At 34.2% G+C, this 12845-nt stretch overlaps 1 long non-coding RNA gene across 1 annotated transcript in view; it reads left to right on the top strand.

The window, feature by feature from the left end:
- Positions 1-3610: 3610 nt before the first annotated feature.
- The window catches only part of LOC132693265 (uncharacterized), a 37495-nt gene continuing 28260 nt past the window's right edge, over positions 3611-12845 (top strand). The window contains exon 1 of the long non-coding RNA XR_013554888.1: positions 3611-3693. This is a non-coding gene — a long non-coding RNA (uncharacterized LOC132693265). The remainder of the gene's footprint in view (positions 3694-12845) is intronic.

Below are 12845 nucleotides of genomic sequence, written 5' to 3' on the forward strand. Positions count from 1 at the left end.
GCATATATCTTTTCAAATTAGTGTTTTCATTTTCTGTGGATAAATACCCAGTACTGGAATTATTGGATTATATGGCAATTCTATTTTTAATTGTTTTAGGAACCTCCATACTGTTTTCCACAGTGGCTGCACCAATTTACATTCCCACCAACAGTGTATGAGTCTTCTTTATGGTATCTAAAAAAAAAAAAAAAAAAAAAAAAAGAATAAACAGAGACAAAAATAAAGAATGGAATCAGACCTATAAATACAGAGAACAAACTAATGGCTGCCAGAGGGGATTGGGGTGGGGGGATGGGCAAGTGAATGAAGAGAAGTTAAAGATACAGACTTCCAGTTACGGACTGAATAAGTTATCGGAATAAAAGTCAATGCATAAGGAATATAGTCAATGATATTGTAATAGCATTGTATAGTGACAAATGGTAGCTACATTTGTGGTGAGCATCGCATAATGTATAAACTTGTTGAATAGTTATGTTGTATACCTGAAACTAATGTACTATTAGTTGCATATCAACTATTCTCAAATAAAAATTCTTTAGAAAACATTTTAATGCCAATAGACTTACTAGTTGACAAATTTCCTTTAAACCAACAATAAGAAGGTTAGAATAGAAATAACTTACAATTGAATATAGTAAAACTTGGAATGAATAGAGAAGAAAAAATAATAAAATTACCAAGATTCAAGTTATATTTGAGAAAATTTTTCAAGGAAAAGCATAAACTACAACAGAAGTCGGTGCACTTATGGTCAATAGTAAAATAGTACACAGATTTTTAAATAAAAATACTAGGTTATTTTTCCTTCCAAACTTCATTGCATATTATAAGGTTGCTTTTGCTTCCCAAAACAAAGAATAAATTCCCAAAGAACACTGTTAGTAATGACAGAGATAAGCCAGTAGATAACTAACATACTAATGTTCTATTAGAAATTGTTATTTTGACCAATTTATTTCAATTCTGTTGTCAGTTTTGTGAAAATAACTTAAGAATATAGATGATACTCTATACGCAAGAAGAAAATTAGTGCCTATTTAATAAGAAAAGAAATACATTAAAATAGATTAAAGAACTAACTCTGAAAAACAACATAACATTGAAAAAAATAAAAACAATAATGTTACCTGTATATATGATATTAATGAATGCTTTAAAAATCATAATTATGTTCCGTACTATGATTTTTAAATTTGTTTAAAATCTTGTTATTAAAAGATAAACATTGATCTAGAAATTAGGTCCTAAGTTATTTACTTTTTAAATAATTAGATTCTTGAATAAGTTCACTGCTGGGATCATTCTTAAATGTTCCACTTTACTTTGTTGATGCATCACAAATAAATGATTTTTCATAACAGCACTTTAATTTTAAAGTCTTTTAAAGTCTTTTAAAATAATTTGTATATTTTCCTATTAATTTAAAAGTTAATTATTTTAGAAGGAGCTGCATTTAACACTCAGTGGTGTGCCAGTCAAGAAATATGTATTGGGTCCGTACTCTGTATTAGGTATTCTGCTGGGTTTCAAAAATTAAAGCATGAACAAGACAAACATATTTATTATTTTTAAAAATGTTGTGGTCTATGAGGGTAGAGAGATAATTAAAACTCCAACTAATTATTAAGAAGTGATAAGTTTTTTAATAAAGGAAATAAAGAGACTATCAGTGATGAATTATGATGTTTCACTATATACACACGGTACAAATAATCTTACTATTGAAATTATAGTATTAAATTATTGCCATTATTATCTAAGATATGTTTCTGCGTTCAAAGTTTGTAGAACTGCCCCAAGAGGCAAAACTCTTATTTCTAAAGTGTCTTAAAAATAATTTCATTTTGGGGCGCCTGGGTGGCTCAGTCAGTTGGGCTTCCGACTTCGGCTCAAGCCATGATCTCATTGTTTGGAGTTCAAGCCGGGCATCGGGCTCTGTGCTGACAGTTCAGAGCCTGGAGCCTGCTTCTGATTCTGTGTCTCCCTCTCTCTCTCTGCCCCTCCCCCGCTCACACTCTGTGTCTCTCTTTCTCTCTCTCTCTAAAACAAATGAACATTAAATTAAAAGAAAAATCATTTTATTTTACCTCATGTAGACTCTACCCAGAGTAAAAAAATTCTCCAAAAGCCCAAATAATTTATTTCAATTAGTCAGTTATTTGTAAAAACAAAAAGGGATTGACCTGATATTTTATTTGTCTTCACTCCATAAAAATAATCCTTAAACTCAATTAATGTGACAAAATTAAGTTTTCACTAGGTATTTAATTTTTCAACCTTATAGCCATTTGGCCTTAAATTCTACAACTTGGCCTCATACAACTGTACAATGTAAGTTTAGGAGATGACATGAAACAGCCCCTGGAGATGTTAAGTCTGCGAAAAAGCTGCAATTTGAAAATCTCGTTCTTCTTCAAAACACAATCTTCTCTCTTTGCCTCTGGATATCAAAAATTTCAGTAGCAATAGTTTATGATCAAGCTATCGTGCTATGTATTTATTCCAGCTACACATATACCTAATAAACAACATTTCACAACTGCTCTTTAAGCCATACTGTGGTCAATGAAACACGTCACATCTGAGATTTGACATCAGTTGAAGCACTAGGACTTAGGGAGCTCAGATAAGCTTTCAGCAATGACAGAATGTGTTCCTTTTAGTATTAGCATCAAGTGGTTTCTATCTAGGTATTATGTTAAAAGAGAAAATAATCTCTAGCGCATGATATAAAAAGAGGAAGTCATGGGGATTGGCATCTTTATATACAAAACCTGAAGAGTTCACAGTTTGAAATGTTATAATCCTCTCTCAACATTATAATTATCGCCTTCAAAAATGCCTTTGAAAGTGTTCTTTTATTATCTCAGTACACAATGGTATGCCAGATTATAACTATTTTTTCAGTGAGATATTAAATTATCCGTATTGGGAAGCACAAATATTTTAGCAAGCAAAAAAATAAGCAATGGTTTTACCACAAGAGACATGACATTTACAATGGATGTCTTTGTCACTTATTTTATTGCTAAAATGATATAGATTTATCAAATTCCTAAAATATGTTCCTGTAAGTTCTCCCTCTGGCTATTTAATTTTATTGGATATACAATATAAGTCTGAGTATCAATTTAAAGAATGTCGAAACAAATTCCTAAAATTGAAATTTTGTTAAATGTAATGAAGTACACATTTAGTGTTTCTGCCAACGCATTTAAGCATAGAATCATCTGTGTTTCCAGCATTTACTCAGAATTATAGAATATTTTTGTAATAAAGTTTGAGTGACATTAAAAATTCTGCACGTGGAATTTTTTTTTTTTTTAATATAAAGTGACCATGGTCATTTTATAGGATTGTTTACTCAAACACCTACTTTGGGGAGGGAGGGGGGATGGTCTAAAACTGACCACGCAAGTGTTGGCCAAAGACAGAGCAGAGAATCCAAAATCTGGCTCAGGTTGTATTGACTCCATTAGGCCTTAGTTCTCTCCTCTGTAAAATGAAGGCTGTGCCACACCCACTGAAGAAGTTCTGTGACCTCAAACACCATTTTAGGCTCTGGAGTGTTCCGTTCTGAAGGGTTCAGAGAGTTCCAGCAATTTGAAGGTGGCATAAATGAGGATCAGGCACTGATACCCTGCCACACAGACCCATCTGCATACTTGGAATGTCCTAAAGCCACAGGTGAGGTGGGGGGAGGGGCTCAAAGCATCTTTTGCCCTGGATGGAAGGGATTCCAGAAGATGACCACAGACTGGACCATCAGAGGTGCAAAGCCAACAATCTACAACCTGGAGGTCAATTTCCCAGATCCCAGGTTGCAGCAGTCCACACTTGAGAAAGATTTTTCTGACACTCCAATTACAAAATAATTCCATGTTTCAGATTGGGGCTGAAAGGGCAGCATTATAAAACTGCGTGGAGAATTTTAAGATCATATTCATATTTTCCAACGGTAATTTTGGTATAGTCCTCATTATGGCATGTTTCCAAGAATATGTTTAGCAGGAAAAAGCCTTTTTTTTTCTCTCCCAGCTGTTAGAGTTTTGTTATTCAGGATTATGCCTGTAGTGTAATTTTGAAGAGTAGTAGGCCTTCATTTTATATACCAATACAATTTTTTTTTTAATCAGCACTAACACCAATTCATCTCAGATTTATTACATAAAAAAGTGTGTAGGTCTTCTGTCCAGGTAATAACTAAATGCTGTAAAGTTATCACAGGTACAATTGTATCCAAGAAACTACACTAATGGAATATAATGCTTAAAATTTTAATTACACACAAATCAGCGTATTACAAACAAAGGTTGTAGAGCTACAATTTTTTCTAACACTTTCTATAATTCATTAGAGTATATTTTTCTTTCTGGATGTGAATTTCAACATAAAATTGAATAGTTCATTATTTAAGAAGACAGAATATAAAATCTCAGGTGAATATTAAGAAAATAGACCCAAATTTCCCCTTTGAAAAATCTCCCAAGATTTCTTTTAGTGATCCAAATTTATTATCAAGTGCTATTTATTTATTTATGTATTTATTTACTTTTAAATGGTTATTTATATTGAGAGAGAAAGAGAATGGGGGTTGGGTGGAGGTAGGCAGAGACAGAAAGAGAATCCCAAACAGGCTCTGTGCTATCAGCGCAGAGCCCGAGGCAGTGCTCAAACTCATGAACCACGAGATCATGACCTGATCTAAAATCAAAACTTGGATGCTTTACTGGATTGAGCCCAGGCGTTCCTGGAGCATGGAAAGTACCCTGTTGGCTTAGTCATGTGGTGAATTGAATTGTTTTGATACAAGTCATCTGAATCATTTTTGACAAAACTCTATCCAGATAACTTTATTTGTATGAATACAGAACTTTATACATGTAGCTTTCAGCTCTTGATTCAGAAATATGCTCATCTGGAACAAACTGATGGTTGCCCGTGGAAGGGGAAGGGGAATGGGGAAGGCAAAATGAGTGAAAAGGAGTGGGAGACACAGGATTCCAGTTATGGAAAGAGTAAGTCATGGGAATAGAAGGTAGAACATAGAGAATACAGTTTGTGGTATTGTAATAGCATTGTATGGTCATAGATGCCATGTACACTTGTGGTCAGTTTAGCATAACGTATAAACATATGGAACCACTATGTTGTATGCCTGAAACAAATATAACACTGTGTGCCAACTAGACTTCAATTTTAAAACAAAGGAAATATGCTCATTTTGGGGGCGGGGGTGGTGGCTGGCCAACCCCAACACCGGTATAGCTTACTGGTATACCTTTAGGAATACTTCCGGTCTTTCTGGAAGTTTGTTGAGCCACTAAGTAAGATAATTACTTAATACATCTTTTTATTGACTCTGAATTTCACAATTTGGAGAAATATGTTAAGGACAAAGGCGAAGTACTTTGGTACTACACACAAAAAAATTGGTGGCTCCATGGTTATTCTGTCTGACCCAATAACTAGATTTTAAGCTCCTTCAGGGGAAAAAAAAAAGTATTTAAATTTTCAGTAACTTTCTGTATAACACATTAACCAGTAAGTATATAAAGTGTCTACTGAATTTAATTAATAATTGAAAGGATAAATTTGATGTTATTGGATACATAAACCTTATTGAAATATATTATTTGTAAGTATGATCAATATTTTGTTTCATTTATGAAAATTAATATAGAGTGGAATATCTTTAAATTGTTGATTAATAACAGCTTATTTTAAATGACTGTAGCTTCTATCATAAAGGCAGAATATGACATGAGTATCAGAATTCAAAAACACAGAATTATAAAATAAATTGTATCCAATTGTTTACTTTCAATTTCTCACATGCAGTTTAAGGACTTTTCAGTTCTTATATCGTCATTTATCAGTAATTTTTAAAAAATGCACAAGTAGATGGGGCTCCTCAGTGGTTCAGCAGGTCAAGCATCTGACTCTGGATTTCAACTCAGGTCATAATCTCATGGTTCATGGGTTCTAGCTCTGCCACCAGTGCAGAGTCTATCAGGATTCTCTTTCCTTCTCTCTCTGACTGCCCCTGCTCACACTCTATCTCTCTCTCTCTCAAAATAAGTAAACATTTAAAAGTGCATAAAAAGATAATTTCTCAAAAATACTTGAGTTGTTTATTATTTATTTATTCATTCTTAAGTTAATTAACATACAGTTTAGTCTTCGCTTCAGCAGGAGAACCCCATGATTCATCACTTACATATGACACCCAGTGCTCATCCCAACAAGTGCCTTCCTTAATGCCCATCACCCATTTAACCCATCCATTTAACAATCCTCAGTTTGTTCTTTGTATTTAAGAGTCTCTTATGATTTGCTTCTCTCTCTGTTTTTATCCTATTTTTCCTTCCTTTCCCCTATGTTCATATGTTAAGTTTATCAAGTTCCACATACGAATAAAATGTGATATCTGTCTTCAGCTGTCTGACATATTTTCCTTAGCATAATACCCTCCAGTTCCAGCAACATTGTTCCAAATGGCAAGATTTCATTGTTTTTCATCACTGAGTAGTATTCCAGTGTGTGTGTGTGTGTGTGTGTGTGTGTGTGCGCATGTGTGTGTCTATACCACATCTTTTTAATATGCTCATCAGTTGATGTACATTTGAGTTCTTTGCATAATCTGACTATTGTTGATATTGCTGCTATAAACAGTGAGGTGCATGTGCCCCTTCGAATCAGCAGTTTTGTATCCTCTGGATAAAAACCTAGTAGTGCAATTGCTGGGTTGTAGAGTAGTTCTATTTTTAACTTTTTGAGGAAATTACACACTGTTTCGGCTGCACCAGTTTGCATTCCAACCAACAGTGCAATACGGTGTCTCTTTCTCCAGATTTTCATCAACATCTGTGGTTTCCTGAGTTGTTAATTTTAGCCAATATTTATACCAATAAGATACACATGCCAATAAATTGAATGGGACTTTATCGAGTTTTCATTTCAAAGCAGGTGATTTTTTTACCTTCCATTATTCTTCCTGGAAACTGCATATAGAACTTTAATTATTTCCAGAAAGAAGATATCAGTTTATCTTTTTAAATTTTCCTATTTAAATTCTAATGATACCAGTTTCTTTAGTGGGAAAATTATCAGCTTCTCTTTTCCTACGCAGACACTTACATAGAAATAAAAATAATGCCTTTGCCAGATGGGAATGTTGACATTGAATGTAGAATGTGTTTCTACATAGGCTTAGGGTAAGGTAGTAAGCAGTGCAATATCTTGTCATTTTTAAAGAAGGAAATATTTGAAAGTGTTCATGCAATTGTTCCATCTCCACTGCTAGTTATTATACAAGTAAATTTTTACTTAAGTCAACCTTGAATGATAGCTTGAATTCCTTTTACTACTCCATGTTTTGTGGACTTCATTTTCTTTAAGGGTCTTCTTTTCTTGATTGGAAAAAGAAACACTACTCCATATTTCCTAGGAAACACTATAGGCATAGGTAAGAGCTAAACTAATGTGTTGTCATTCTTTGACAATTTCTATTAGCTGGAAGGAACAGAAGTGAGCTCTATGTCACTCCCAAACTGCTAACCAGCTGTGACATTTTGTGCTACTTATAACATGATTATGAAAATTAGGAAAAGAAACATTATTAAAATAATGATCATTACTATTAGAGAAATGATTAATTGATTATAATTTAATTTAGAAGTGATTCTATATTAAAAACGCAGGTTCTTAGAAAAGTTTTAATTACTAAGTAGTTTGAGATTTAAGATAAGTACTCACTCAAATGCCTCAGCATAAACTCTCTGGATGTGAGGAGCTGCTTATGTAATTTTAAGAAATAATTAATCTTTATTTTTGAGAGAGAGAGAGAGAGAGAAAGAGAAAGAGTGAGTGAGGGAGGGGTAGAGAGAGAGGGAGACACAGAATCTGAAACAGGCTCCAGGCTCTGAGCTGTCAGCACAGAGCCCAACACGGGGCTTGAACTCACGAACTGCAAGATCATGACCTGAACCGAAGTCAGACACTTAACTGACTAAGCCACCCAGGTGCCCTAAGAAATAATTAAATAGAAAAAAATATATAGTTGAAAAGCAACCATCCACTATTTTTAGGTCATATTTAAAGCAGAATATTTGTACATTTTTCAGAAAGTGCGTATCTTTTAACATAAACATATTTATTCGGGTTAGAACACAATCAGCACAGTACATGAAAATTGTAGCTACATCAAGCAGGCCACTTGCCAAAATGTTTAGTATTAAAAATATGTTCCAGATAAAAAAGGAATTAGAGGAAAACAATAAGTGATGCTTTCATCCCATTTAAGCTTCATTTATCATTATTCTATTCTCACTCCTTTAATAGCCCATAATAAGGTCAAATTTTTCACACTAAATTTAACCACAACAACTAACTATAAGTTTTAGGTATAAAAATATCTATAAATATAACTGGGTCTCTATGCTCTTGATATTCAGGAAAGATAGAATATAGCCAGCATATTCTCATTTGAATGGACTAAAATTTAGTCATTTATTCAATAAATATATATTAATTACCTATTTTATCTTAGTTTTCAAGGCTCTGGTGATGCATTTGTTTACAAAGTAGATAATTGCACTTGCTTTCAGGGATCTTGTATTCTTCTGGTAGAAACACACACAGAAATTCACATATGCAGAAAAACACATATCATCAAGAACCATGAATAGGTGCTGTGAAGGAAGATAAACCTGAGTTGCAGTTTGCTTTAAAAGCACTGGTCAAGGGATGCATCATGGAGAAGGTATAATTTGAACACACTGTGGAAGCCAGTAATACAAGCACTTGAGGTAATGTAGACCATTACATCATGTAGAAGGATACATGAAAAGGCCCTGAAGGAGTGTGCATGGGTGTATTCCAAGGACATTACAGAAGACATTATGGTTGGAACTGAGTGCAGCAATGGTAGGGCAAAGGTAGTGGAGAGAGATTTACCTAATACTGGGGTTTGTATTTTATCCACAGTGATAGAGTAAATTTAAGAATGGTGAAAATGTGAATGACAAGATTGTTCTCATCCTTGAAGAGTATCTACTGCTAATGTTTTAACAATGGAGAGTACATTGAGAAGGATGGTTGTAAGGAGGCCAATTACGAGGTTCTTGCAATGACTCATGTTATCATATTGATGTTTGGACAAAGGTAGTGGTGGTGAAACTGGTAACAAAAGTGACAAAGTCAACTGGGTTTCCTCATAGAATATATATGAGTTGTGATAGATAAGGATAAACAAAAATGTTACTAACACTTAGGGTCAGAGCATACATAAGGATGGAGTTGCCATTTCAGGATGTGGGAAAGGTGTAAGTAAAAAGCAAGTTGAATGGTGGTGGGCAAAGATCAGACTTAGTTTTTGTACAGTTGGTTTTGAGAAGTTAATTTAAGTGGACTTATTGAATAAATTATTGATATAGGACTTTCCAGTTTCAGCTCCAAAATATAAAGAGCTTGGAAGTCATCACTCTTGTCCTTATATTAAGTAAAAGCTAAACAAATTAAAAAAAAGAAAATGAAAAAAAAAAAGCTGAACAAACTGAAAATCAATGACTTCTTTTGGACTCATCAGAGAACTGAGGTCAGAGGGCTAACCTCTCCCCCCACATCTGGAGAGACATGTAATCCAGCGGGTCACAGCCAAGGTCTCCTTTGCTGCAGTAAATGCTGCTGCAGCCATTAACTAACAGGAGCACTTCAATGGTAATTTGATGAATGACTGAAAGCTGAGTTATCTGGAGTGAGAAGGAGAAATTCCTCTGGTCACAGTCTTACAGCAGCCTTCTCGAGAATTTGATGCTCTATTTTCAGGAATCCTAACAAATTCTCATAATACCCAAGAAAGAACCCTTTGTGGCACTGGCAGAGTGATAAAAATACCATTGTGCAATATGCCCACTTCTTTCTCCATAACGAATGCCTATGCTCTGGCAAGAAAAGACTTTAGAAGACCTCCATTCCAGGGACACCTGGGTGGCTCAGTGGGTTAAATGTCTGACTTCAGTTCAGGTCATGATCTCACAGTTCATGTGTTCAAGCCCCGTGATGGGCTCTGTGCTCAGTGTCTCCTTGTGTTTCTGCCCCTCTCCCACTTGTGCTCTCTCTCTCTCTCTCTTCCTAAAAAAATATATATACATATATGTATATCATATATTATGTATGCTCAATACATACATATATATATATATATATATATATATATAGAGAGAGAGAGAGAGAGAGAGAGAGAGAGAGAGAGAGAGGGAACTCCATTCTACCTGGGAGAAGGATATTTACCTCCTGTCATCTCATTCTATACTTCTTGTATCACTTAAAATGTGGATAAGGAAAAATAAATAAATAAATATGTGGATGAGGATAAGGAACCCTTATGAAGGTCACAGATCAGATACACAGGCTTATTAAAAGACTGACATGTAATCATAGGGCTAGAATGCTTTTTGCCCTTGACACCTTGTTACCACATCATTAAGACTCCAGTATCCAGTATACTCACAGTGGACTCCAGCTCAATGAGCTGCAATATATAGATAGATTCCACTTAAGGAAGAGTTTTAGGGAAGTCAAAATACAGCATGGAGGAAGAAAACAGAAGAAAAACACCAGAGGAAATTGAAGCCTTGGCACTTAAAGCTACAACAAATATTAATCACTGCCAACCACTAGCCAGGAATCATATAAGGCCTCATATTGAAGAGCTATTTGTCTCAGTTCTATTATCCAAATTATCATGTCCAGCTTTCAAAAAAATTATAAGAAATGCTAAAAGTAAAGAAAAAATATAGTCTAATGAAACAAAAAAAATCAGAACTGGATTCAGATACGATATAGACTTTACAATTATTAAACAGGGAATTTAAACTGAAAATATACTAACCTGGAGTTCAGAAGAAAATTTCATTGGAGGCATTAATTTGTTGTCAGTGTATTTTAGTATTCAAAATCCATAAGATGGATTAGAAAATTTACAGAGTAAATGGTAGAGAAGAGGTGTGAAAATTGAGTTCTGAAGCCCTCCACTGCTTGGAAAGGCTGGAAGAACCAGAAGTAGAGATTGGGAGTGTGATGTAAAGCCAAACCCAGAAAAATGTATGCTGTGGAAGGTAGTAAGAGAAAGTGTCTCAGGGAGCAAAGAGTGATCTTCTCTGGTAATGCTTGCAGATAGGTGAAGTTAGAGGAGAACCAAGCAGCCATTGGATCAGAGTAAAGTATCAATGGGATCATTGATGGAAGGACAAGAGAAGACTCAGTAGGTGATGATAGTCAACAACAAATTGGCAGATGTAGAAGATAAAAAAGAGGAGAAGAATTAGAGATAGAGAATATAAATAGTTGGAACAGTTTTGTTGTAAAGAGGAAAAGGATAATGAGGTTGTAGCAATTGCAGAATATGGGTTGAGAAGCTTAATTATAACTTAATAATGGACTTATAATAATTTTACTCTCTATGCATAATAAAAATAGATGTGATGATTAATAATGCAAAAATTAAAGGAAATAATAATTCCTAGAATATTATCCCTGAGGAGGCCAGGTGAAATGGGCTGAAGTGCATACAGGGAGTATTTGACCTAGGAGAAGTGCGTTCATCAACATTTTGTAATAATTCAACATATACGCTTTCATTATCCTCTCTAATCCTTCCTCGAATTCCGCATCAGACTACACTTTGTCTTTGATTGTTTTGCTGAGTTCAGGGTATATGCTACCACTTTGAAATTGTATATTGCTGGAAAGAAAGGTGTGAGGACCTATCCTGCATGGGCATATTCCTACAACAAATGAAAACTACTTAAATTTGATTATTCATTCAACACTGTGAAAACCTAAGCAAAAAAGCAAGCATACTAAGAAATGAGTCACCACTGATACAATCTCAAATGTAATGTTTAAATTTTATATCAATGACATTATCTGCAAACATCACTTTTTTTTTTCTTTTATACTGCTAGTTCCTTCAATTTCTATTAGATATGCCAGGCCTGTTAAACTGACAGAACTTAAATATGCCTAACACTGCTGTGAGTAATGAAATGCAGAATTAACCAGGTTCTGTAATTGGCACAGCAGGTAATCACATACCAGTAACTCAAATATTAACTCTGGTTTGTAGAGGCTAACAAATTCATCTCTGCTTCTGTTCTGTTGGGATTTAAAGGATTATAAAAGGCCAGGATCCCAAGGTTCTGGGTTCTATAGACGAGTTTCTCATTCCAAATAGAATTGTTCAGAACACTGTATTAGGGTCTGCCTCTGTGAGAAATAAAAGAGCACCATGGGATAGCCACTCATGCAATGCTGTATTTGTGTAGTCAAACATGGTTTAACATTTATGATTCTGTCTCTAGAGCAAAGCAAATAGAAGAGGAATAGTAATGTTTTCAAAGAAACATCTATAAATGGAAAGTAAGCATAAGGGCATTTTGTTTTCCTTTAGATGCTTTTGTTTTAGAATATATTTTGCCAAAGCCTCATCTAACTCTGTGCCATCACAGAACATATATTTAGAAAGATGCTTCATGAAAATAATTTTTGAAAGTTTACTCAAGTAAAATGAGAAATCTCTGCTTTCTATATTTTTGAGATTTGTGCTGCACCTAAGAAATACCTATAATAGCACCTATAATAATAATTATCTTCAAATATATTTTTCCAAAACAATTTCTTTGATAAAAGCATAAATATACAATTAAATAATTTTCCAGCTAAAACACTTAGGAAAATAGTGGCTGATTATTTTTATCTACAGAATGAGAAGATTACATTATTCTCCATGTGTCTAGAAACTTATGAGGAAAATCTTAGACTTGAGACTATGGAGG

Source organism: Panthera onca, chromosome B1 (assembly GCF_046562875.1).
Source record: "Panthera onca isolate mPanOnc1 chromosome B1, mPanOnc1 haplotype 2, whole genome shotgun sequence".
Lineage (NCBI taxonomy): Eukaryota > Metazoa > Chordata > Mammalia > Carnivora > Felidae > Panthera > Panthera onca.